A 26800-nucleotide genomic window follows, 5' to 3' on the forward strand; every position below is an offset into this window, starting at 1 on the left:
GCCAGAAGCTTGCAATTGCTCCCCTGAAAGTTTTGGCAGTCGAAACAGAAGGCTTTTTATCACAGGACAAGAAATCAGCCCTCAACAACTTAACTGGCGGAAAATATTTTTTTGAAAAAATCCCTAAGCCCCGGGGTCATATTTTCAGCAAAAATCTGACTTTTGCCGATTCACTCAAAAATGATGCCAGAAGCTTGCAATTGCTCCCCTGAAAGTTTTGGCAGTCGAAACAGAAGGCTTTTTATCACAGGACAAGAAATCGGCCCTCAACAACTTAACGGGCGGAAAATATTTTTTTGAAAAAATCCCTAAGCCCCGGGGTCAGAATTTCAGCAAAAATCTGACTTTTGGCAATTCACTCAAAAATGATGCCAGAAGCTTGCAAACGCTCCCCTGATAGGTTTCGCAGTCGAAACAGAAGGCTTTTTATCACAGGACAAGAAATCGGCCCTCAACAACTTAACGGGCGGAAAATATTTTTTTGAAAAAATCCCTAAGCCCCGGGGTCAGAATTTCAGCAAAAATCTGACTTTTGGCGATTCACTCAAAAATGATGCCAGAAGCTTGCAAACGCTCCCCTGATTGGTTTCACAGTCGAAACAGAAGGCTTTTTATCACAGGACAAGAAATCAGCCCTCAACAACTTAACCGGCGGAAAATATTTTTTTGAAAAAATCCCTAAGCCCCGGGGTCAGAATTTCAGCAAAAATCTGACTTTTGGCAATTCACTCAAAAATGATGCCAGAAGCTTGCAATTGCTCCCCTGAAAGTTTTGGCAGTCGAAACAGAAGGCTTTTTATCACAGGACAAGAAATCAGCCCTCAACAACTTAACCGGCGGAAAATATTTTTTTGAAAAAATCCCTAAGCCCCGGGGTCAGAATTTCAGCAAAAATCTGACTTTTGGCAATTCACTCAAAAATGATGCCAGAAGCTTGCAATTGCTCCCCTGAAAGTTTTGGCAGTCGAAACAGAAGGCTTTTTATCACAGGACAAGAAATCAGCCCTCAACAACCTAACCGGCGGAAAATATTTTTTTGAAAAAATCCCTAAGCCCCGGGGTCAGAATTTCAGCAAAAATCTGACTTTTGGCAATTCACTCAAAAATGATGCCAGAAGCTTGCAAAGGCTCCCCTGATAAATTTGGCAGTCGAAACAGAAGGCTTTTTATCACAGGACAAGAAATCAGCCCTCAACAACTTAACTGGCGGAAAATATTTTTTTGAAAAAATCCCTAAGCCCCGGGGTCAGATTTTCAGCAAAAATCTGACTTTTGGCGATTCACTCAAAAATGATGCCAGAAGCTTGCAAATGCTCCCCTGAAAGGATTGGCAGTCGAAACAGAAGGCTTTTTATCACAGGACAAGAAATCAGCCCTCAACAACTTAACTGGCGGAAAATATTTTTTTGAAAAAATCCCTAAGCCCCGGGGTCATATTTTCAGCAAAAATCTGACTTTTGCCGATTCACTCAAAAATGATGCCAGAAGCTTGCAAACGCTCCCCTGATCGGTTTCACAGTCGAAACAGAAGGCTTTTTATCACAGGACAAGAAATCAGCCCTCAACAACTTAACCGGCGGAAAATATTTTTTTGAAAAAATCCCTAAGCCCCGGGGTCAGAATTTCAGCAAAAATCTGACTTTTGGCGATTCACTCTAAAATGATGCCAGAAGCTTGCAAACGCTCCCCTGATAGGTTTGGGAGTCGAAACAGAAGGCTTTTTATCACAGGACAAGAAATCATCCCTCAACAACTTAACGGGCGGAAAATATTTTTTTGAAAAAATCCCTAAGCCCCGGGGTCAGAATTTCAGCAAAAATCTGACTTTTGACAATTCACTCAAAAATGATGCCAGAAACATGCAAATGCTCCCCTGAAAGGTTTGGCAGTCGAAACAGAAGGCTTTTTATCACAGGACAAGAAATCAGCCCTCAACAACTTAACCGGCGGAAAATATTTTTTTGAAAAAATTCCTAAGCCCCGGGGTCACAATTTCAGCAAAAATCTGACTTTTGGCGATTCACTCAAAAATGATGCCAGAAGCTTGCAAATGCTCCCCTGAAAGGTTTGGCAGTCGAAACAGAAGGCTTTTTATCACAGGAAAAGAAATCAGCCCTCAACAACTTAACCGGCGGAAAATATTTTTTTGAAAAAAATCCCTAAGCCCCGGGGTCAGAATTTCAGCAAAAATCTGAATTTTGGCAATTCACTCAAAAATGATGCCAGAAGATTGCAAATGCTCCCCTGAAAGGTTTGGCAGTCGAACCAGAAGGCTTTTTATCACAGGACAAGAAATCAGCCCTCAACAACTTAACCGGCGGAAAATATTTTTTTTGAAAAAATCCCTAAGCCCCGGGGTCAGAATTTCAGCAAAATTCTGAATTTTGGCAATTCACTCAAAAATGATGCCAGAAGCTTGCAATTGCTCCCCTGAAAGTTTTGGCAGTCGAAACGGAAGGCTTTTTATCACAGGACAAGAAATCCACCCTCGACAACTTGAGCAGCGGAAAATATTTTTTTGAAAAAATCCCTAAGCCCCGGGGTCAGAATTTCAGCAAAAATCTGACTTTTGGCGATTCACTCAAAAATGATGCCAGAAGCTTGCAAATGCTCCCCTGAAAGGTTTGGCTGTCGAAACAGAAGGCTTTTTATCACAGGACAAGAAATCAGCCCTCAACAACTTAACCGGCGGAAAATATTTTTTTGAAAAAATCCCTAAGCCCCGGGGTCACAATTTCAACAAAAATCTGACTTTTGGCAATTCACTCAAAAATGATGCCAGAAGTTTGCAAATGCTCCCCTGAAAGGTTTGGCAGTCGAACCAGAAGGCTTTTTATCACAGGACAAGAAATCAGCCCTCAACAACTTAACCGGCGGAAAATATTTTTTTGAAAAAATCCCTAAGCCCCGGGGTCAGAATTTCAGCAAAAATCTGACTTTTGGCAATTCACTCAAAAATGATGCCAGAAGCTTGCAATTGCTCCCCTGAAAGTTTTGGCAGTCGAAACAGAAGGCTTTTTATCACAGGACAAGAAATCAGCCCTCAACAACTTAACCGGCGGAAAATATTTTTTTGAAAAAATCCCTAAGCCCCGGGGTCAGAATTTCAGCAAAAATCTGACTTTTGGCAATTCACTCAAAAATGATGCCAGAAGCTTGCAAAGGCTCCCCTGATAGGTTTGGCAGTCGAAACAGAAGGCTTTTTATCACAGGACAAGAAATCAGCCCTCAACAACTTAACTGGCGGAAAATATTTTTTTGAAAAAATCCCTAAGCCCCGGGGTCAGAATTTCAGCAAAAATCTGACTTTTGCCGATTCACTCAAAAATGATGCCAGAAGCTTGCAAACGCTCCCCTGATAGGTTTCGCAGTCGAAACAGAAGGCTTTTTATCACAGGACAAGAAATCGGCCCTCAACAACTTAACGGGCGGAAAATATTTTTTTGAAAAAATCCCTAAGCCCCGGGGTCAGATTTTCAGCAAAAATCTGACTTTTGGCGATTCACTCAAAAATGATGCCAGAAGCTTGCAAATGCTCCCCTGAAAGGATTGGGAGTCGAAACAGAAGGCTTTTTATCACAGGACAAGAAATCAGCCCTCAACAACTTAACTGGCGGAAAATATTTTTTTGAAAAAATCCCTAAGCCCCGGGGTCAGAATTTCAGCAAAAATCTGACTTTTGGCAATTCACTCAAAAATGATGCCAGAAGCTTGCAAACGCTCCCCTGATAGGTTTCGCAGTCGAAACAGAAGGCTTTTTATCACAGGACAAGAAATCGGCCCTCAACAACTTAACGGGCGGAAAATATTTTTTTGAAAAAATCCCTAAGCCCCGGGGTCAGAATTTCAGCAAAAATCTGACTTTTGGCGATTCACTCAAAAATGATGCCAGAAGCTTGCAAACGCTCCCCTGATTGGTTTCACAGTCGAAACAGAAGGCTTTTTATCACAGGACAAGAAATCAGCCCTCAACAACTTAACCGGCGGAAAATATTTTTTTGAAAAAATCCCTAAGCCCCGGGGTCAGAATTTCAGCAAAAATCTGACTTTTGGCAATTCACTCAAAAATGATGCCAGAAGCTTGCAATTGCTCCCCTGAAAGTTTTGGCAGTCGAAACAGAAGGCTTTTTATCACAGGACAAGAAATCAGCCCTCAACAACTTAACCGGCGGAAAATATTTTTTTGAAAAAATCCCTAAGCCCCGGGGTCAGAATTTCAGCAAAAATCTGACTTTTGGCAATTCACTCAAAAATGATGCCAGAAGCTTGCAATTGCTCCCCTGAAAGTTTTGGCAGTCGAAACAGAAGGCTTTTTATCACAGGACAAGAAATCAGCCCTCAACAACTTAACCGGCGGAAAATATTTTTTTGAAAAAATCCCTAAGCCCTGGGGTCAGAATTTCAGCAAAAATCTGACTTTTGGCAATTCACTCAAAAATGATGCCAGAAGCTTGCAAAGGCTCCCCTGATAAGTTTGGCAGTCGAAACAGAAGGCTTTTTATCACAGGACAAGAAATCAGCCCTCAACAACTTAACTGGCGGAAAATATTTTTTTGAAAAAATCCCTAAGCCCCGGGGTCAGATTTTCAGCAAAAATCTGACTTTTGGCGATTCACTCAAAAATGATGCCAGAAGCTTGCAAATGCTCCCCTGAAAGGATTGGCAGTCGAAACAGAAGGCTTTTTATCACAGGACAAGAAATCAGCCCTCAACAACTTAACTGGCGGAAAATATTTTTTTGAAAAAATCCCTAAGCCCCGGGGTCATATTTTCAGCAAAAATCTGACTTTTGCCGATTCACTCAAAAATGATGCCAGAAGCTTGCAAACGCTCCCCTGATCGGTTTCACAGTCGAAACAGAAGGCTTTTTATCACAGGACAAGAAATCAGCCCTCAACAACTTAACCGGCGGAAAATATTTTTTTGAAAAAATCCCTAAGCCCCGGGGTCAGAATTTCAGCAAAAATCTGACTTTTGGCGATTCACTCTAAAATGATGCCAGAAGCTTGCAAACGCTCCCCTGATAGGTTTGGGAGTCGAAACAGAAGGCTTTTTATCACAGGACAAGAAATCATCCCTCAACAACTTAACGGGCGGAAAATATTTTTTTGAAAAAATCCCTAAGCCCCGGGGTCAGAATTTCAGCAAAAATCTGACTTTTGACAATTCACTCAAAAATGATGCCAGAAACATGCAAATGCTCCCCTGAAAGGTTTGGCAGTCGAAACAGAAGGCTTTTTATCACAGGACAAGAAATCAGCCCTCAACAACTTAACCGGCGGAAAATATTTTTTTGAAAAAATTCCTAAGCCCCGGGGTCACAATTTCAGCAAAAATCTGACTTTTGGCGATTCACTCAAAAATGATGCCAGAAGCTTGCAAATGCTCCCCTGAAAGGTTTGGCAGTTGAAACAGAAGGCTTTTTATCACAGGACAAGAAATCAGCCCTCAACAACTTAACCGGCGGAAAATATTTTTTTGAAAAAAATCCCTAAGCCCCGGGGTCAGAATTTCAGCAAAAATCTGAATTTTGGCAATTCACTCAAAAATGATGCCAGAAGATTGCAAATGCTCCCCTGAAAGGTTTGGCAGTCGAACCAGAAGGCTTTTTATCACAGGACAAGAAATCAGCCCTCAACAACTTAACCGGCGGAAAATATTTTTTTTGAAAAAATCCCTAAGCCCCGGGGTCAGAATTTCAGCAAAAATCTGAATTTTGGCAATTCACTCAAAAATGATGCCAGAAGCTTGCAATTGCTCCCCTGAAAGTTTTGGCAGTCGAAACGGAAGGCTTTTTATCACAGGACAAGAAATCCACCCTCGACAACTTGAGCAGCGGAAAATATTTTTTTGAAAAAATCCCTAAGCCCCGGGGTCAGAATTTCAGCAAAAATCTGACTTTTGGCGATTCACTCAAAAATGATGCCAGAAGCTTGCAAATGCTCCCCTGAAAGGTTTGGCTGTCGAAACAGAAGGCTTTTTATCACAGGACAAGAAATCAGCCCTCAACAACTTAACCGGCGGAAAATATTTTTTTGAAAAAATCCCTAAGCCCCGGGGTCACAATTTCAACAAAAATCTGACTTTTGGCAATTCACTCAAAAATGATGCCAGAAGTTTGCAAATGCTCCCCTGAAAGGTTTGGCAGTCGAACCAGAAGGCTTTTTATCACAGGACAAGAAATCAGCCCTCAACAACTTAACCGGCGGAAAATATTTTTTTGAAAAAATCCCTAAGCCCCGGGGTCAGAATTTCAGCAAAAATCTGACTTTTGGCAATTCACTCAAAAATGATGCCAGAAGCTTGCAAATGCTCCCCTGAAAGGTTTGGCAGTCGAAACATAAGGCTTTTTATCACAGAACAAGAAATCAGCCCTCAACAACTTAACCGGCGGAAAATATTTTTTTGAAAAAATCCCTAATCCCCAGGGTCAGAATTTCAGCAAAAATCTGACTTTTGGCAATTCACTCAAAAATGGTATCAACCGGTTGCAAATGCTCCCCTGAAAGGTTTGGCAGTTGAAACAGAAGGCTTTTTATCACAGGACAAGAAATCAGCCCTCAACAACTTAACCGGCGGAAAATATTATTTTGAAAAAATCCCTAAGCCCCGGGGTCAGAATTTCAGCAAAAATCTGACTTTTGGCAATTCACTCAAAAATGGTATCAACCGGTTGCAAATGCTCCCCTGATAGGTTTGGCAGTTGAAACAGAAGGCTTTTTATCACAGGACAAGAAATCAGCCCTCAACAACTTAACCGGCGGAAAATATTATTTTGAAAAAATCCCTAAGCCCCGGGGTCAGAATTTCAGCAAAAATCTGACTTTTGGCAATTCACTCAAAAATGGTATCAACCGGTTGCAAATGCTCCCCTGATAGGTTTGGGAGTCGAAACAGAAGGCTTTTTATCACAGGACAAGAAATCATCCCTCAACAACTTAACGGGCGGAAAATATTTTTTTGAAAAAATCCCTAAGCCCCGGGGTCAGAATTTCAGCAAAAATCTGACTTTTGACAATTCACTCAAAAATGATGCCAGAAACATGCAAATGCTCCCCTGAAAGGTTTGGCAGTCGAAACAGAAGGCTTTTTATCACAGGACAAGAAATCAGCTCTCAACAACTTAACGGGCGGAAAATATTTTTTTGAAAAAATTCCTAAGCCCCGGGGTCACAATTTCAGCAAAAATCTGACTTTTGGCGATTCACTCAAAAATGATGCCAGAAGCTTGCAAATGCTCCCCTGAAAGGTTTGGCAGTCGAAACAGAAGGCTTTTTATCACAGGAAAAGAAATCAGCCCTCAACAACTTAACCTCGGAAAATATTTTTTTGAAAAAAATCCCTAAGCCCCGGGGTCAGAATTTCAGCAAAAATCTGAATTTTGGCAATTCACTCAAAAATGATGCCAGAAGCTTGCAAATGCTCCCCTGAAAGGTTTGGCAGTCGAACCAGAAGGCTTTTTATCACAGGACAAGAAATCAGCCCTCAACAACTTAACCGGCGGAAAATATTTTTTTTGAAAAAATCCCTAAGCCCCGGGGTCAGAATTTCAGCAAAAATCTGAATTTTGGCAATTCACTCAAAAATGATGCCAGAAGCTTGCAATTGCTCCCCTGAAAGTTTTGGCAGTCGAAACGGAAGGCTTTTTATCACAGGACAAGAAATCCACCCTCGACAACTTGAGCAGCGGAAAATATTTTTTTGAAAAAATCCCTAAGCCCCGGGGTCAGAATTTCAGCAAAAATCTGACTTTTGGCGATTCACTCAAAAATGATGCCAGAAGCTTGCAAATGCTCCCCTGAAAGGTTTGGGTGTCGAAACAGAAGGCTTTTTATCACAGGACAAGAAATCAGCCCTCAACAACTTAACCGGCGGAAAATATTTTTTTGAAAAAATCCCTAAGCCCCGGGGTCACAATTTCAACAAAAATCTGACTTTTGGCAATTCACTCAAAAATGATGCCAGAAGTTTGCAAATGCTCCCCTGAAAGGTTTGGCAGTCGAACCAGAAGGCTTTTTATCACAGGACAAGAAATCAGCCCTCAACAACTTAACCGGCGGAAAATATTTTTTTGAAAAAATCCCTAAGCCCCGGGGTCAGAATTTCAGCAAAAATCTGAATTTTGGCAATTCACTCAAAAATGATGCCAGAAGCTTGCAATTGCTCCCCTGAAAGTTTTGGCAGTCGAAACAGAAGGCTTTTTATCACAGGACAAGAAATCAGCCCTCAACAACTTAACAGGCGGAAAATATTTTTTTGAAAAAATCCCTAAGCCCCGGGGTCAGAATTTCAGCAAAAATCTGAATTTTGGCAATTCACTCAAAAATGATGCCAGAAGCTTGCAAATGCTCCCCTGAAAGGTTTGGCAGTCGAAACAGAAGGCTTTTTATCACAGGACAAGAAATCCACCCTCGACAACTTGAGCAGCGGAAAATATTTTTTTGAAAAAAATCCCTAAGCCCCGGGGTCAGAATTTCAGCAAAAATCTGACTTTTGGCAATTCACTCAAAAATGATGCCAGAAGCTTGCAAATGCTCCCCTGAAAGGTTTGGCAGTCGAAACATAAGGCTTTTTATCACAGAACAAGAAATCAGCCCTCAACAACTTAACCGGCGGAAAATATTTTTTTGAAAAAATCCCTAATCCCCAGGGTCAGAATTTCAGCAAAAATCTGACTTTTGGCAATTCACTCAAAAATGATGCCAGAAACATGCAAATGCTCCCCTGAAAGGTTTGGCAGTTGAAACAGAAGGCTTTTTATCACAGGACAAGAAATCAGCCCTCAACAACTTAACCGGCGGAAAATATTATTTTGAAAAAATCCCTTAGCCCCGGGGTCAGAATTTCAGCAAAAATCTGACTTTTGGCAATTCACTCAAAAATGGTATCAACCGGTTGCAAATGCTCCCCTGATAGGTTTGGGAGTCGAAACAGAAGGCTTTTTATCACAGGACAAGAAATCATCCCTCAACAACTTAACGGGCGGAAAATATTTTTTTGAAAAAATCCCTAAGTCCCGGGGTCAGAATTTCAGCAAAAATCTGACTTTTGACAATTCACTCAAAAATGATGCCAGAAACATGCAAATGCTCCCCTGAAAGGTTTGGCAGTCGAAACAGAAGGCTTTTTATCACAGGACAAGAAATCAGCCCTCAACAACTTAACCGGCGGAAAATATTTTTTTGAAAAAATTCCTAAGCCCCGGGGTCACAATTTCAGCAAAAATCTGACTTTTGGCGATTCACTCAAAAATGATGCCAGAAGCTTGCAAATGCTCCCCTGAAAGGTTTGGCAGTCGAAATAGAAGGCTTTTTATCACAGGAAAAGAAATCAGCCCTCAACAACTTAACCGCAGAAAATATTTTTTTGAAAAAAATCCCTAAGCCCCGGGGTCAGAATTTCAGCAAAAATCTGAATTTTGGCAATTCACTCAAAAATGATGCCAGAAGCTTGCAAATGCTCCCCTGAAAGGTTTGGCAGTCGAACCAGAAGGCTTTTTATCACAGGACAAGAAATCAGCCCTCAACAACTTAACCGGCGGAAAATATTTTTTTTGAAAAAATCCCTAAGCTCCGGGGTCAGAATTTCAGCAAAAATCTGAATTTTGGCAATTCACTCAAAAATGATGCCAGAAACATGCAAATGCTCCCCTGAAAGGTTTGGCAGTCGAAACAGAAGGCTTTTTATCACAGGACAAGAAATCCACCCTCGACAACTTGAGCAGCGGAAAATATTTTTTTGAAAAAAATCCCTAAGCCCCGGGGTCAGAATTTCAGCAAAAATCTGACTTTTGGCAATTCACTCAAAAATGATGCCAGAAGCTTGCAAATGCTCCCCTGAAAGGTTTGGCAGTCGATATAGAAGGCTTTTTATCACAGGACAAGAAATCAGCCCTCAACAACTTAACCGGCGGAAAATATTTTTTTGAAAAAATCCCTAAGCCCCGGGGTCAGACTTTCAGTAAAAATCTGACTTTTGGCAATTAACTCAAAAATGATTCCAGAAGCTTGCAAATGCTCCCCTGAAAGGTTTGTCAGTCGAAACATAAAGCTTTTTATCACAGAACAAGAAATCAGCCCTCAACAACTTAACCGGCGGAAAATATTTTTTTGAAAAAATCCCTAATCCCCAGGGTCAGAATTTCAGCAAAAATCTGACTTTTGGCAATTCACTCAAAAATGGTATCAACCGGTTGCAAATGCTCCCCTGAAAGGTTTGGCAGTTGAAATAGAAGGCTTTTTATCACAGGACAAGAAATCAGCCCTCAACAACTTAACCGGCGGAAAATATTATTTTGAAAAAATCCCTAAGCCCCGGGGTCAGAATTTCAGCAAAAATCTGACTTTTGGCAATTCACTCAAAAATGGTATCAACCGGTTGCAAATGCTCCCCTGAAAGGATTGGGAGTCGAAACAGAAGGCTTTTTATCACAGGACAAGAAATCAGCCCTCAACAACTTAACCGGCGGAAAATATTATTTTGAAAAAATTCCTAAGCCCCGGGGTCAGAATTTCAGCAAAAATCTGACTTTTGGCGATTCACTCTAAAATGATGCCAGAAGCTTGCAAACGCTCCCCTGATAGGTTTGGGAGTCGAAACAGAAGGCTTTTTATCACAGGACAAGAAATCATCCCTCAACAACTTAACGGGCGGAAAATATTTTTTTGAAAAAATCCCTAAGCCCCGGGGTCAGAATTTCAGCAAAAATCTGACTTTTGACAATTCACTCAAAAATGATGCCAGAAATATGCAAATGCTCCCCTGAAAGGTTTGGCAGTCGAAACAGAAGGCTTTTTATCACAGGACAAGAAATCAGCCCTCAACAACTTAACCGGCGGAAAATATTTTTTTGAAAAAATTCCTAAGCCCCGGGGTCACAATTTCAGTAAAAATCTGACTTTTGGCGATTCACTCAAAAATGATGCCAGAAGCTTGCAAATGCTCCCCTGAAAGGTTTGGCAGTCGAAACAGAAGGCTTTTTATCACAGGACAAGAAATCAGCCCTCAACAACTTAACCGGCCGAAAATATTTTTTTGAAAAAAATCCCTAAGCCCCGGGGTCAGAATTTCAGCAAAAATCTGACTTTTGGCAATTCACTCAAAAATGATGCCAGAAACTTGGAAATGCTCACCTGAAAGGTTTGGCAGTCGAAACAGAAGGCTTTTTATCACAGGACAAGAAATCATCCCTCAACAACTTAACCGGCGCAAAATATTTTTTTGAAAAAATCCCTAAGCCCCGGGGTCAGAATTTCAGCAAAAATCTGACTTTTGGCAATTCACTCAAAAATGATGACAGAAGCTTGGAAATGCTCCCCTGAAAGGTTTGGCAGTCGAAACAGAAGGCTTTTTATCACAGCACAAGAAATCAGCCCTCAACAACTTAACCGGCGGAAAATATTTTTTTGAAAAAATCCCTAAGCCCCGGGGTCAGAATTTCAGCAAAAATCTGACTTTTGGCAATTCACTCAAAAATGATGCCAGAAGCTTGCAAATGCTCCCCTGAAAGGTTTGGCTGTCGAAACAGAAGGCTTTTTATCACAGGACAAGAAATCAGCCCTCAACAACTTAACCGGCGGAAAATATTTTTTTGAAAAAATCCCTAAGGAAAAATCTGACTTTTGGCAATTCACTCAAAAATGATGCCAGAAGCTTGCAAATGCTCCCCTGAAAGGTTTGGCAATCGAACCAGAAGGCTTTTTATCACAGGACAAGAAATCAGCCCTCAACAACTTAACCGGCGGAAAATATTTTTTTGAAAAAATCCCTAAGCCCCGGGGTCAGAATTTCAGGAAAAATCTGACTTTTGGCGATTCACTCAAAAATGATGCCAGAAGCTTGCAAATGCTCCCCTGAAAGGTTTGGCAGTCGAAACAGAAGGCTTTTTATCACAGGACAAGAAATCAGCCCTCAACAACTTAACCGGCGGAAAATATTTTTTTGAAAAAAATCCCTAAGCCCCGGGGTCAGAATTTCAGCAAAAATCTGACTTTTGGCAATTCACTCAAAAATGATGCCAGAAACTTGGAAATGCTCCCCTGAAAGGTTTGGCAGTCGAAACAGAAGGCTTTTTATCACAGGACAAGAAATCATCCCTCAACAACTTAACCGGCGCAAAATATTTTTTTGAAAAAATCCCTAAGCCCCGGGGTCAGAATTTCAGCAAAAATCTGACTTTTGGCAATTCACTCAAAAATGATGACAGAAGCTTGGAAATGCTCCCCTGAAAGGTTTGGCAGTCGAAACAGAAGGCTTTTTATCACAGGACAAGAAATCAGCCCTCAACAACTTAACCGGCGGAAAATATTTTTTTGAAAAAATCCCTAAGCCCCGGGGTCAGAATTTCAGCAAAAATCTGACTTTTGGCAATTCACTCAAAAATGATGCCAGAAGCTTGCAAAGGCTCCCCTGAAAGGTTTGGCAGTCGAAACAGAAGGCTTTTTATCACAGGACAAGAAATCAGCCCTCAACAACTTAACCGGCGGAAAATATTTTTTTGAAAAAATCCCTAAGCCCCGGGGTCAGAATTTCAGCAAAAATCTGACTTTTGGCGATTCACTCAAAAATTAAGCCAGAAGCTTGCAAATGCACCCCTGAAAGGTTTGGCTGTCGAAACAGAAGGCTTTTTATCACAGGACAAGAAATCAGCCCTCAACAACTTAACCGGCGGAAAATATTTTTTTGAAAAAATCCCTAAGCCCCGGGGTCACAATTTCAACAAAAATCTGACTTTTGACAATTCACTCAAAAATGATGCCAGAAAAATGCAAATGCTCCCCTGAAAGGTTTGGCAGTCGAAACAGAAGGGTTTTTATCAAAGGACAAGAAATCAGCCCTCAACAACTTAACCGGCGGAAAATATTTTTTTGAAAAAATCCCTAAGCCCCGGGGTCAGAATTTCAGCAAAAATCTGACTTTTGGCAATTCACTCAAAAATGATGCCAGAAGCTTGCAAATGCTCCCCTGAAAGGTTTGGCAGTCGAAACAGAAGGCTTTTTATCACGGAACAAGAAATCAGCCCTCAACAACTTAACCGGCGGAAAATATTTTTTTGAAAAAATCCCTAAGCCCCGGGGTCAGAATTTCAGCAAAAATCTGACTTTTGGCAATTCACTCAAAAATGATGCCAGAAGCTTGCAAATGCTCCCCTGAAAGGTTTGGCAGTCGAACCAGAAGGCTTTTTATCACAGGACAAGAAATCAGCCCTCAACAACTTAACCGGCGGAAAATATTTTTTTGAAAAAATCCCTAAGCCCCGGGGTCAGAATTTCAGCAAAAATCTGACTTTTGGCAATTCACTCAAAAATGGTATCAACCGGTTGCAAATGCTCCCCTGAAAGGTTTGGCAGTTGAAACAGAAGGCTTTTTATCACAGGACAAGAAATCAGCCCTCAACAACTTAACCGGCAGAAAATATTTTTTTGAAAAAATCCCTAAGCCCCGGGGTCAGAATTTCAGCAAAAATCTGACTTTTGGCAATTCACTCAAAAATGATGCCAGAAGCTTGCAAATGCTCCCCTGAAAGGTTTGGCAGCCGAAACAGAATGCTTTTTATCACAGGACAAGAAATCAGCCCTCAACAACTTAACCGGCGGAAAATATTTTTTTGAAAAAATCCCTAAGCCCCGGGGTCAGATTTTCAGCAAAAATCTGACTTTTGGCGATTCACTCAAAAATGATGCCAGAAGCTTGCAAATGCTCCCCTGAAAGGATTGGGAGTCGAAACAGAAGGCTTTTTATCACAGGACAAGAAATCAGCCCTCAACAACTTAACTGGCGGAAAATATTTTTTTGAAAAAATCCCTAAGCTCCGGGGTCAGAATTTCAGCAAAAATCTGACTTTTGGCGATTCACTCAAAAATGATGCCAGAAGCTTCCAACTGCTCCCCTGAAAGGATTGGGAGTCGAAACAGAAGGCTTTTTATCACAGGACAAGAAATCGGCCCTCAACAACTTAACGGGCGGATAATATTTTTTTGAAAAAATCCCTAAGCCCCGGGGTCAGAATTTCAGCAAAAATCTGACTTTTGGCGATTCACTCAAAAATGATGCCAGAAGCTTCCAAATGCTCCCCTGAAAGGATTGGCAGCCGAAACAGAATCCTTTTTATCACAGGACAAGAAATCAGCCCTCAACAACTTAACTGGCGGAAAATATTTTTTTGAAAAAATCCCTAAGCCCCGGGGTCATATTTTCAGCAAAAATCTGACTTTTGCCGATTCACTCAAAAATGCTGCCAGAAGCTTGCAAACGCTCCCCTGATAGGTTTCGCAGTCGAAACAGAAGGCTTTTTATCACAGGACAAGAAATCAGCCCTCAACAACTTAACCGGCGGAAAATATTTTTTTGAAAAAATCCCTAAGCCCCGGGGTCAGAATTTCAGCAAAAATCTGACTTTTGGCAATTCACTCAAAAATGATGCCAGAAGCTTGCAATTGCTCCCCTGAAAGTTTTGGCAGTCGAAACAGAAGGCTTTTTATCACAGGACAAGAAATCAGCCCTCAACAACTTAACTGGCGGAAAATATTTTTTTGAAAAAATCCCTAAGCCCCGGGGTCATATCTTCAGCAAAAATCTGACTTTTGCCGATTCACTCAAAAATGATGCCAGAAGCTTGCAAACGCTCCCCTGATAGGTTTCACAGTCGAAACAGAAGGCTTTTTATCACAGGACAAGAAATCAGCCCTCAACAACTTAACCGGCGGAAAATATTTTTTTGAAAAAATCCCTAAGCCCCGGGGTCAGAATTTCAGCAAAAATCTGACTTTTGGCAATTCACTCAAAAATGATGCCAGAAGCTTGCAATTGCTCCCCTGAAAGTTTTGGCAGTCGAAACAGAAGGCTTTTTATCACAGGACAAGAAATCAGCCCTCAACAACTTAACGGGCGGAAAATATTTTTTTGAAAAAATCCCTAATCCCCGGGGTCAGAATTTCGGCAAAAATCTGACTTTTGGCAATTCACTCAAAAATGATGCCAGAAGCTTCCAAATGCTCCCCTGAAAGGTTTGGCAGTCGAAACAGAAGGCTTTTTATCACAGGACAAGAAATCAGCCCTCAACAACTTAACTGGCGGAAAATATTTTTTTGAAAAAATCCCTAAGCCCCGGGGTCAGAATTTCAGCAAAAATCTGACTTTTGCCGATTCACTCAAAAATGATGCCAGAAGCTTGCAAACGCTCCCCTGATAGGTTTCGCAGTCGAAACAGAAGGCTTTTTATCACAGGACAAGAAATCAGCCCTCAACAACTTAACCGGCGGAAAATATTTTTTTGAAAAAATCCCTAAGCCCCGGGGTCAGAATTTCAGCAAAAATCTGACTTTTGGCAATTCACTCAAAAATGATGCCAGAAGCTTGCAAAGGCTCCCCTGATAAGTTTGGCAGTCGAAACAGAAGGCTTTTTATCACAGGACAAGAAATCAGCCCTCAACAACTTAACGGGCGGAAAATATTTTTTTGAAAAAATCCCTAAGCCCCGGGGTCAGATTTTCAGCAAAAATCTGACCTTTGGCGATTCACTCAAAAATGATGGCAGAAGCTTGCAAATGCTCCCCTGAAAGGATTGGGAGTCGAAACAGAAGGCTTTTTATCACAGGACAAGAAATCAGCCCTCAACAACTTAACTGGCGGAAAATATTTTTTTGAAAAAATCCCTAAGCCCCGGGGTCAGAATTTCAGCAAAAATCTGACTTTTGGCGATTCACTCAAAAATGATGCCAGAAGCTTGCAATTGCTCCCCTGAAAGTTTTGGCAGTCGAAACAGAAGGCTTTTTATCACAGGACAAGAAATCAGCCCTCAACAACTTAACTGGCGGAAAATATTTTTTTGAAAAAATCCCTAAGCCCCGGGGTCATATTTTCAGCAAAAATCTGACTTTTGCCGATTCACTCAAAAATGATGCCAGAAGCTTGCAAACGCTCCCCTGATAGGTTTCACAGTCGAAACAGAAGGCTTTTTATCACAGGACAAGAAATCAGCCCTCAACAACTTAACGGGCGGAAAATATTTTTTTGAAAAAATCCCTAAGCCCCGGGGTCAGAATTTCAGCAAAAATCTGACTTTTGGCAATTCACTCAAAAATGATGCCAGAAGCTTGCAATTGCTCCCCTGAAAGTTTTGGCAGTCGAAACAGAAGGCTTTTTATCACAGGACAAGAAATCAGCCCTCAACAACTTAACCGGCGGAAAATATTTTTTTGAAAAAATCCCTAAGCCCCGGGGTCAGAATTTCAGCAAAAATCTGACTTTTGGCAATTCACTCAAAAATGATGCCAGAAGCTTGCAAAGGCTCCCCTGATAGGTTTGGCAGTCGAAACAGAAGGCTTTTTATCACAGGACAAGAAATCAGCCCTCAACAACTTAACTGGCGGAAAATATTTTTTTGAAAAAATCCCTAAGCCCCGGGGTCAGAATTTCAGCAAAAATCTGACTTTTGCCGATTCACTCAAAAATGATGCCAGAAGCTTGCAAACGCTCCCCTGATAGGTTTCGCAGTCGAAACAGAAGGCTTTTTATCACAGGACAAGAAATCGGCCCTCAACAACTTAACGGGCGGAAAATATTTTTTTGAAAAAATCCCTAAGCCCCGGGGTCAGATTTTCAGCAAAAATCTGACTTTTGGCGATTCACTCAAAAATGATGCCAGAAGCTTGCAAATGCTCCCCTCAAAGGATTGGGAGTCGAAACAGAAGGCTTTTTATCACAGGACAAGAAATCAGCCCTCAACAACTTAACTGGCGGAAAATATTTTTTTGAAAAAATCCCTAAGCCCCGGGGTCAGAATTTCAGCAAAAATCTGACTTTTGGCAATTCACTCAAAAATGATGCCAGAAGCTTGCAAACGCTCCCCTGATAGGTTTCGCAGTCGAAACAGAAGGCTTTTTATCACAGGACAAGAAATCGGCCCTCAACAACTTAACGGGCGGAAAATATTTTTTTGAAAAAATCCCTAAGCCCCGGGGTCAGAATTTCAGCAAAAATCTGACTTTTGGCGATTCACTCAAAAATGATGCCAGAAGCTTGCAAACGCTCCCCTGATTGGTTTCACAGTCGAAACAGAAGGCTTTTTATCACAGGACAAGAAATCAGCCCTCAACAACTTAACCGGCGGAAAATATTTTTTTGAAAAAATCCCTAAGCCCCGGGGTCAGAATTTCAGCAAAAATCTGACTTTTGGCAATTCACTCAAAAATGATGCCAGAAGCTTGCAATTGCTCCCCTGAAAGTTTTGGCAGTCGAAACAGAAGGCTTTTTATCACAGGACAAGAAATCAGCCCTCAACAACTTAACCGGCGGAAAATATTTTTTTGAAAAAATCCCTAAGCCCCGGGGTCAGAATTTCAGCAAAAATCTGACTTTTGGCAATTCACTCAAAAATGATGCCAGAAGCTTGCAATTGCTCCCCTGAAAGTTTTGGCAGTCGAAACAGAAGGCTTTTTATCACAGGACAAGAAATCAGCCCTCAACAACTTAACCGGCGGAAAATATTTTTTTGAAAAAATCCCTAAGCCCCGGGGTCATATTTTCAGCAAAAATCTGACTTTTGCCGATTCACTCAAAAATGATGCCAGAAGCTTGCAAACGCTCCCCTGATCGGTTTCACAGTCGAAACAGAAGGCTTTTTATCACAGGACAAGAAATCAGCCCTCAACAACTTAACCGGCGGAAAATATTTTTTTGAAAAAATCCCTAAGCCCCGGGGTCAGAATTTCAGCAAAAATCTGACTTTTGGCAATTCACTCAAAAATGATGCCAGAAGCTTGCAAAGGCTCCCCTGATAGGTTTGGCAGTCGAAACAGAAGGCTTTTTATCACAGGACAAGAAATCAGCCCTCAACAACTTAACTGGCGGAAAATATTTTTTTGAAAAAATCCCTAAGCCCCGGGGTCAGAATTTCAGCAAAAATCTGACTTTTGGCGATTCACTCAAAAATGATGCCAGAAGCTTCCAAATGCTCCCCTGAAAGGATTGGGAGTCGAAACAGAAGGCTTTTTATCACAGGACAAGAAATCAGCCCTCAACAACTTAACGGGCGGAAAATATTTTTTTGAAAAAATCCCTAAGCCCCGGGGTCAGAATTTCAGCAAAAATCTGACTTTTGGCAATTCACTCAAAAATGATGCCAGAAGCTTGCAAATGCTCCCCTGAAAGGTTTGGCAGTCGAAACAGAAGGCTTTTTATCACAGGACAAGAAATCAGCCCTCAACAACTTAACGGGCGGAAAATATTTTTTTGAAAAAATCCCTAAGCCCCGGGGACAGAATTTCAGCAAAAATCTGAATTTTGGCAATTCACTCAAAAATGATGCCAGAAGCTTGCAAATGCTCCCCTGAAAGGTTTGGCAGTCGAACCAGAAGGCTTTTTATCACAGGACAAGAAATCAGCCCTCAACAACTTAACAGGCGGAAAATATTTTTTTTGAAAAAATCCCTAAGCCCCGGGGTCAGAATTTCAGCAAAAATCTGAATTTTGGCAATTCACTCAAAAATGGTGCCAGAAGCTTGCAATTGCTCCCCTGAAAGTTTTGGCAGTCGAAACAGAAGGCTTTTTATCACAGGACAAGAAATCCACCCTCGACAACTTGAGCAGCGGAAAATATTTTTTTGAAAAAAATCCCTAAGCCCCGGGGTCAGAATTTCAGCAAAAATCTGACTTTTGGCAATTCACTCAAAAATGATGCCAGAAGCTTACAAATGCTCCCCTGAAAGGTTTGGCAGTCGAAATAGAAGGCTTTTTATCACAGGACAAGAAATCAGCCCTCAACAACTTAACCGGCGGAAAATATTTTTTTGAAAAAATCCCTAAGCCCCGGGGTCAGACTTTCAGTAAAAATCTGACTTTTGGCAATTAACTCAAAAATGATTCCAGAAGCTTGCAAATGCTCCCCTGAAAGGTTTGGCAGTCGAAACAGAAGGCTTTTTTATCACAGAACAAGAAATCAGCCCTCAACAACTTAACCGGCGGAAAATATTTTTTTGAAAAAATCCCTAAGCCCCAGGGTCAGAAGTTCAGCAAAAATCTGACTTTTGGCAATTCACTCAAAAATGATGCCAGAAGCTTACAAATGCTCCCCTGAAAGGTTTGGCAGTCGAAATAGAAGGCTTTTTATCACAGGACAAGAAATCAGCCCTCAACAACTTAACCGGCGGAAAATATTTTTTTGAAAAAATCCCTAAGCCCCGGGGTCAGACTTTCAGTAAAAATCTGACTTTTGGCAATTTACTCAAAAATGATTCCAGAAGCTTGCAAATGCTCCCCTGAAAGGTTTGGCAGTCGAAACAGAAGGCTTTTTTATCACAGAACAAGAAATCAGCCCTCAACAACTTAACCGGCGGAAAATATTTTTTTGAAAAAATCCCTAAGCCCCAGGGTCAGAAGTTCAGCAAAAATCTGACTTTTGGCAATTCACTCAAAAATGGTATCAACCGGTTGCAAATGCTCCCCTGAAAGGTTTGGCAGTTGAAACAGAAGGCTTTTTATCACAGGACAAGAAATCAGCCCTCAACAACTTAACCGGCGGAAAATATTTTTTTGAAAAAATCCCTAAGCCCCGGGGTCAGAATTTCAGGAAAAATCTGACTTTTGGCAATTCACTCAAAAATGATGCCAGAAGCTTGCAAATGCTCCCCTGAAAGGTTTGGCAGCCGAAACAGAATGCTTTTTATCACAGGACAAGAAATCAGCCCTCAACAACTTAACCGGCGGAAAATATTTTTTTGAAAAAATCCCTAAGCCCCGGGGTCAGATTTTCAGCAAAAATCTGACTTTTGGCGATTCACTCAAAAATGATGCCAGAAGCTTGCAAATGCTCCCCTGAAAGGATCGGGAGTCGAAACAGAAGGCTTTTTATCACAGGACAAGAAATCATCCCTCAACAACTTAACGGGCGGAAAATATTTTTTTGAAAAAATCCCTAAGCCCCGGGGTCAGAATTTCAGGAAAAATCTGACTTTTGGCAATTCACTCAAAAATGATGCCAGAAGCTTGCAAATGCTCCCCTGAAAGGTTTGGCAGTCGAAACAGAAGGCTTTTTAATCACAGGACAAGAAATCAGCCCTCAACAACTTAACCGGCGGAAAATATTTTTTTGAAAAAATCCCTAAGCCCCGGGGTCAGAATTTCAGCAAAAATCTGACTTTTGGCAATTCACTCAAAAATGATGCCAGAAGCTTGCAATTGCTCCCCTGAAAGTTTTGGCAGTCGAAACAGAAGGCTTTTTATCACAGGACAAGAAATCAGCCCTCAACAACTTAACCGGCCGAAAATATTTTTTTGAAAAAATCCCTAAGCCCCGGGGTCAGAATTTCAGCAAAAATCTGACTTTTGGCAATGCACTCAAAAATGATGCCAGAAGCTTGCAAAGGCTCCCCTGATAGGTTTGGCAGTCGAAACAGAAGGCTTTTTATCACAGGACAAGAAATCAGCCCTCAACAACTTAACCGGCGGAATTTTTTTTAAAAAAAAATCCCTAAGCCCCGGGGTCAGAATTTCAGCAAAAATCTGACTTTTGGCGATTCACTCAAAAATGATGCCAGAAGTTTGCAAACGCTCCCCTGATAGGTTTGGCAGTCGAAACAGAAGGCTTTTTATCACAGGACAAGAAATCAGCCCTCAACAACTTAACCGGCGGAAAATATTTTTTTGAAAAAATCCCTAAGCCCCGGGGTCAGAATTTCAGCAAAAATCTGACTTTTGGCAATTCACTCAAAAATGATGCCAGAAACATGCAAATGCTCCCCTGAAAGGTTTGGCAGTCGAAACAGAAGGCTTTTTATCACAGGACAAGAAATCAGCCCTCAACAACTTAACCGGCGGAAAATATTTTTTTGAAAAAATCCCTAAGCCCCAGGGTCAGAAGTTCAGCAAAAATCTGACTTTTGGCAATTCACTCAAAAATGGTATCAACCGGTTGCAAATGCTCCCCTGAAAGGTTTGGCAGTCGAAACAGAAGGCTTTTTATCACAGGACAAGAAATCAGCCCTCAACAACTTAACCGGCGGAAAATATTTTTTTGAAAAAATCCCTAAGCCCCGGGGTCAGAATTTCAGCAAAAATCTGACTTTTGGCAATTCACTCAAAAATGATGCCAGAAGCTTGCAAATGCTCCCCTGAAAGGTTTGGCTGTCGAAACAGAAGGCTTTTTATCACAGGACAAGAAATCAGCCCTCAACAACTTAACCGGCAGAATTTTTTTTTTTGAAAAAATCCCTAAGCCCCGGGGTCACAATTTCAACAAAAATCTGACTTTTGACAATTAACTCAAAAATGATGCCAGAAACATGCAAATGCTCCCCTGAAAGGTTAGGCAGTCGAAACAGAAGGCTTTTTATCACAGGACAAGAAATCAGCCCTCAACAACTTAACCGGCGGAAAATATTTTTTTGAAAAAATCCCTAAGCCCCGGGGTCAGATTTGAAGCAAAAATCTGACTTTTGGCGATTCACTCAAAAATGATGCCAGAAGCTTGCAAATGCTCCCCTGAAAGGATTGGGAGTCGAAACGGAAGGCTTTTTATCACAGGACAAGAAATCAGCCCTCAACAACTTAACCGGCGGAAAATATTTTTTTGAAAAAATCCCTAAGCCCCAGGGTCAGAATTTCAGCAAAAATCTGACTTTTGGCAATTCACTCAAAAATGGTATCAACCGGTTGCAAATGCTCCCCTGAAAGGTTTGGCAGTTGAAACAGAAGGCTTTTTATCACAGGACAAGAAATCAGCCCTCAACAACTTAACCGGCGGAAAATATTTTTTTGAAAAAATCCCTAAGCCCCGGGTTCAGAATTTCAGCAAAAATCTGACTTTTGGCAATTCACTCAAAAATGATGCCAGAAGCTTGCAAATGCTCCCCTGAAAGGTTTGGCAGTCGAAACAGAATGCTTTTTATCACAGGACAAGAAATCAGCCCTCAACAACTTAACCGGCGGAAAATATTTTTTTGAAAAAATCCCTAAGCCCCGGGGTCAGATTTTCAGCAAAAATCTGACTTTTGGCGATTCACTCAAAAATGATGCCAGAAGCTTGCAAATGCTCCCCTGAAAGGATTGGGAGTCGAAACAGAAGGCTTTTTATCACAGGACAAGAAATCAGCCCTCAACAACTTAACTGGCGGAAAATATTTTTTTGAAAAAATCCCTAAGCCCCGGGGTCATATTTTCAGCAAAAATCTGACTTTTGGCGATTCACTCAAAAATGATGCCAGAAGCTTGCAAACGCTCCCCTGATAGGTTTCGCAGTCGAAACAGAAGGCTTTTTATCACAGGACAAGAAATCGGCCCTCAACAACTTAACGGGCGGAAAATATTTTTTTGAAAAAATCCCTAAGCCCCGGGGTCAGAATTTCAGCAAAAATCTGACTTTTGGCAATTCACTCAAAAATGATGCCAGAAACTTGCAAATGCTCCCCTGAAAGGTTTGGCAGTCGAAACAGAAGGCTTTTTATCACAGCACAAGAAATCAGCCCTCAACAACTTAACCGGCGGAAAATATTTTTTTGAAAAAAATCCCTAAGCCCTGGGGTCAGAATTTCAGCAAAAATCTGACTTTTGGCAATTCACTCAAAAATGGTATCAACCGGTTGCAAATGCTCCCCTGAAAGGATTGGGAGTCGAAACAGAAGGCTTTTTATCACAGGACAAGAAATCAGCCCTCAACAACTTAACCGGCGAAAATTTTTTTTTTGAAAAAATCCCTAAGCCCCGGGGTCAGAATTTCAACAAAAATCTGACTTTTGGCAATTAACTCAAAAATGATGCCAGAAGCTTGCAAATGCTCCCCTGAAAGGTTTGGCAGTCAAAACAGAAGGCTTTTTATCACAGGACAAGAAATCAGCCCTCAACAACTTAACCGGCGGAAATTTTTTTTTTGAAAAAATCCCTAAGCCCCGGGGTCAGAATTTCAGCAAAAATCTGACTTTTGGCAATTCGCTCAAAAATGTTGCCAGAAGCTTGCAAATGCTCCCCTGAAAGGTTTGGCAGTCGAAACAGAAGGCTTTTTATCACAGGACAAGAAATCAGCCCTCAACAACTTAACCGGCCGAAAATATTTTTTTGAAAAAATCCCTAAGCCCCGGGGTCAGAATTTCAGCAAAATTCTGACTTTTGGCAATTCACTCAAAAATGATGCCAGAAGCTTGCAAATGCTCCCCTGAAAGGATTGGCAGTCGAAACAGAAGGCTTTTTATCACAGGACAAGAAATCAGCCCTCAACAACTTAACCGGCCGAAAATATTTTTTGGAAAAAATCCCTAAGCCCCGGGGTCAGAATTTCAGCAAAAAACTGACCTTTGGCAATTCGCTCAAAAATGTTGCCAGAAGCTTGCAAATGCTCCCCTGAAAGGTTTGGCAGTCGAAACAGAAGGCTTTTTATCACAGGACAAGAAATCAGCCCTCAACAACTTAACGGGCGGAAAATATTTTTTTGAAAAAATCCCTAAGCCCCGGGGTCAGAATTTCAGCAAAAATCTGACTTTTGGCAATTCACTCAAAAATGATGCCAGAAGCTTGCAAATGCTCCCCTGAAAGGTTTGGCAGTCGAAACAGAAGGCTTTTTATCACAGGACAAGAAATCAGCCCTCAACAACTTAACCGGCGGAAAATATTTTTTTGAAAAAATCCCTAAGCCCCGGGGTCAGAATTTCAGCAAAAATCTGACTTTTGACAATTCACTCAAAAATGATGCCAGAAGCTTGCAAATGCTCCCCTGAAAGGTTTGGCTGTCGAAACAGAAGGCTTTTTATCACAGGACAAGAAATCAGCCCTCAACAACTTAACCGGCGGAAATTTTTTTTTTGAAAAAATCCCTAAGCCCCGGGGTCACAATTTCAACAAAAATCTGACTTTTGACAATTCACTCAAAAATGATGCCAGAAGCTTGCAAATGCTCCCCTGAAAGGATTGGGAGTCGAAACAGAAGGCTTTTTATCACAGGACAAGAAATCAGCCCTCAACAACTTAACTGGCGGAAAATATTTTTTTGAAAAAATCCCTAAGCCCCGGGGTCATATTTTCAGCAAAAATCTGACTTTTGGCGATTCACTCAAAAATTATGCCAGAAGCTTGCAAACGCTCCCCTGATAGGTTTCGCAGTCGAAACAGAAGGCTTTTTATCACAGGACAAGAAATCGGCCCTCAACAACTTAACGGGCGGAAAATATTTTTTTGAAAAAATCCCTAAGCCCCGGGGTCAGAATTTCAGCAAAAATCTGACTTTTGGCAATTCACTCAAAAATGATGCCAGAAACTTGCAAATGCTCCCCTGAAAGGTTTGGCAGTCGAAACAGAAGGCTTTTTATCACAGCACAAGAAATCATCCCTCAACAACTTAACCGGCGGAAAATATTTTTTTGAAAAAATCCCTAAGCCCTGGGGTCAGAATTTCAGCAAAAATCTGACTTTTGGCAATTCACTCAAAAATGGTATCAACCGGTTGCAAATGCTCCCCTGAAAGGATTGGGAGTCGAAACAGAAGGCTTTTTATCACAGGACAAGAAATCAGCCCTCAACAACTTAACCGGCGAAAATTTTTTTTTTGAAAAAATCCCTAAGCCCCGGGGTCAGAATTTCAACAAAAATCTGACTTTTGGCAATTAACTCAAAAATGATGCCAGAAGCTTGCAAATGCTCCCCTGAAAGGTTTGGCAGTCAAAACAGAAGGCTTTTTATCACAGGACAAGAAATCAGCCCTCAACAACTTAACCGGCGGAAATTTTTTTTTTGAAAAAATCCCTAAGCCCCGGGGTCAGAATTTCAGCAAAAATCTGACTTTTGGCAATTCGCTCAAAAATGTTGCCAGAAGCTTGCAAATGCTCCCCTGAAATGTTTCGCAGTCGAAACAGAAGGCTTTTTATCACAGGACAAGAAATCAGCCCTCAACAACTTAACCGGCGGAAAATATTTTTTTGAAAAAATCCCTAACCCCGGGGTCAGAATTTCAGCAAAAATCTGACTTTTGGCAATTCACTCAAAAATGATGCCAGAAGCTTGCAAATGCTCCCCTGAAAGGTTTGGCAGTCGAAACAGAAGGCTTTTTATCACAGGAGAAGAAATCAGCCCTCAACAACTTAACCGGCCGAAAATATTTTTTTTTGAAAAAATCCCTAAGCCCCGGGGTCAGAATTTCAGCAAAAATCTGACTTTTGGCAATTCGCTCAAAAATGTTGCCAGAAGCTTGCAAATGCTCCCCTGAAAGGTTTGGCAGTCGAAACAGAAGGCTTTTTATCACAGGACAAGAAATCAGCCCTCAACAACTTAACCGGCCGAAAATATTTTTTTGAAAAAATCCCTAAGCCCCGGGGTCAGAATTTCAGCAAAAAACTGACTTTTGGCAATTCACTCAAAAATGATGCCAGAAGCTTGCAAATGCTCCCCTGAAAGGTTTGGCAGTTGAAACAGAAGGCTTTTTATCACAGGACAAGAAATCAGCCCTCAACAACTTAACCGGCCGAAAATATTTTTTGGAAAAAATCCCTAAGCCCTGTGGTCAGAATTTCAGCAAAATTCTGACTTTTGGCAATTCACTCAAAAATGATGCCAGAAGCTTGCAAATGCTCCCCTGAAAGGATTGGCAGTCGAAACAGAAGGCTTTTTATCACAGGACAAGAAATCAGCCCTCAACAACTTAACCGGCCGAAAATATTTTTTGGAAAATATCCCTAAGCCCCGGGGTCAGAATTTCAGCAAAAAACTGACCTTTGGCAATTCGCTCAAAAATGTTGCCAGAAGCTTGCAAATGCTCCCCTGAAAGGTTTGGCAGTCGAAACAGAAGGCTTTTTATCACAGGACAAGAAATCAGCCCTCAACAACTTAACCGGCGGAAAATATTTTTTTGAAAAAATCCCTAAGCCCCGGGGTCAGAATTTCAGCAAAAATCTGACTTTTGGCAATTCACTCAAAAATGATGCCAGAAGCTTGCAAATGCTCCCCTGAAAGGTTTGGCAGTCGAAACAGAAGGCTTTTTATCACAGGACAAGAAATCAGCCCTCAACAACTTAACCGGCGGAAAATATTTTTTTGAAAAAATCCCTAAGCCCCGGGGTCAGAATTTCAGCAAAAAACTGACTTTTGGCAATTCACTCAAAAATGATGCCAGAAGCTTGCAAATGCTCCCCTGAAAGGTTTGGCAGTTGAAACAGAAGGCTTTTTATCACAGGACAAGAAATCAGCCCTCAACAACTTAACCGGCCGAAAATATTTTTTGGAAAAAATCCCTAAGCCCTGTGGTCAGAATTTCAGCAAAATTCTGACTTTTGGCAATTCACTCAAAAATGATGCCAGAAGCTTGCAAATGCTCCCCTGAAAGGATTGGCAGTCGAAACAGAAGGCTTTTTATCACAGGACAAGAAATCAGCCCTCAACAACTTAACCGGCCGAAAATATTTTTTGGAAAATATCCCTAAGCCCCGGGGTCAGAATTTCAGCAAAAAACTGACCTTTGGCAATTCGCTCAAAAATGTTGCCAGAAGCTTGCAAATGCTCCCCTGAAAGGTTTGGCAGTCGAAACAGAAGGCTTTTTATCACAGGACAAGAAATCAGCCCTCAACAACTTAACCGGCGGAAAATATTTTTTTGAAAAAATCCCTAAGCCCCGGGGTCAGAATTTCAGCAAAAATCTGACTTTTGGCAATTCACTCAAAAATGATGCCAGAAGCTTGCAAATGCTCCCCTGAAAGGTTTGGCAGTCGAAACAGAAGGCTTTTTATCACAGGACAAGAAATCAGCCCTCAACAACTTAACCGGCGGAAAATATTTTTTTGAAAAAATCCCTAAGCCCCGGGGTCAGAATTTCAGCAAAAATCTGACTTTT

Source organism: Podarcis muralis, chromosome 9 (genome assembly GCF_964188315.1).
Source record: "Podarcis muralis chromosome 9, rPodMur119.hap1.1, whole genome shotgun sequence".
In the NCBI taxonomy this organism is placed as follows: domain Eukaryota; kingdom Metazoa; phylum Chordata; class Lepidosauria; order Squamata; family Lacertidae; genus Podarcis; species Podarcis muralis.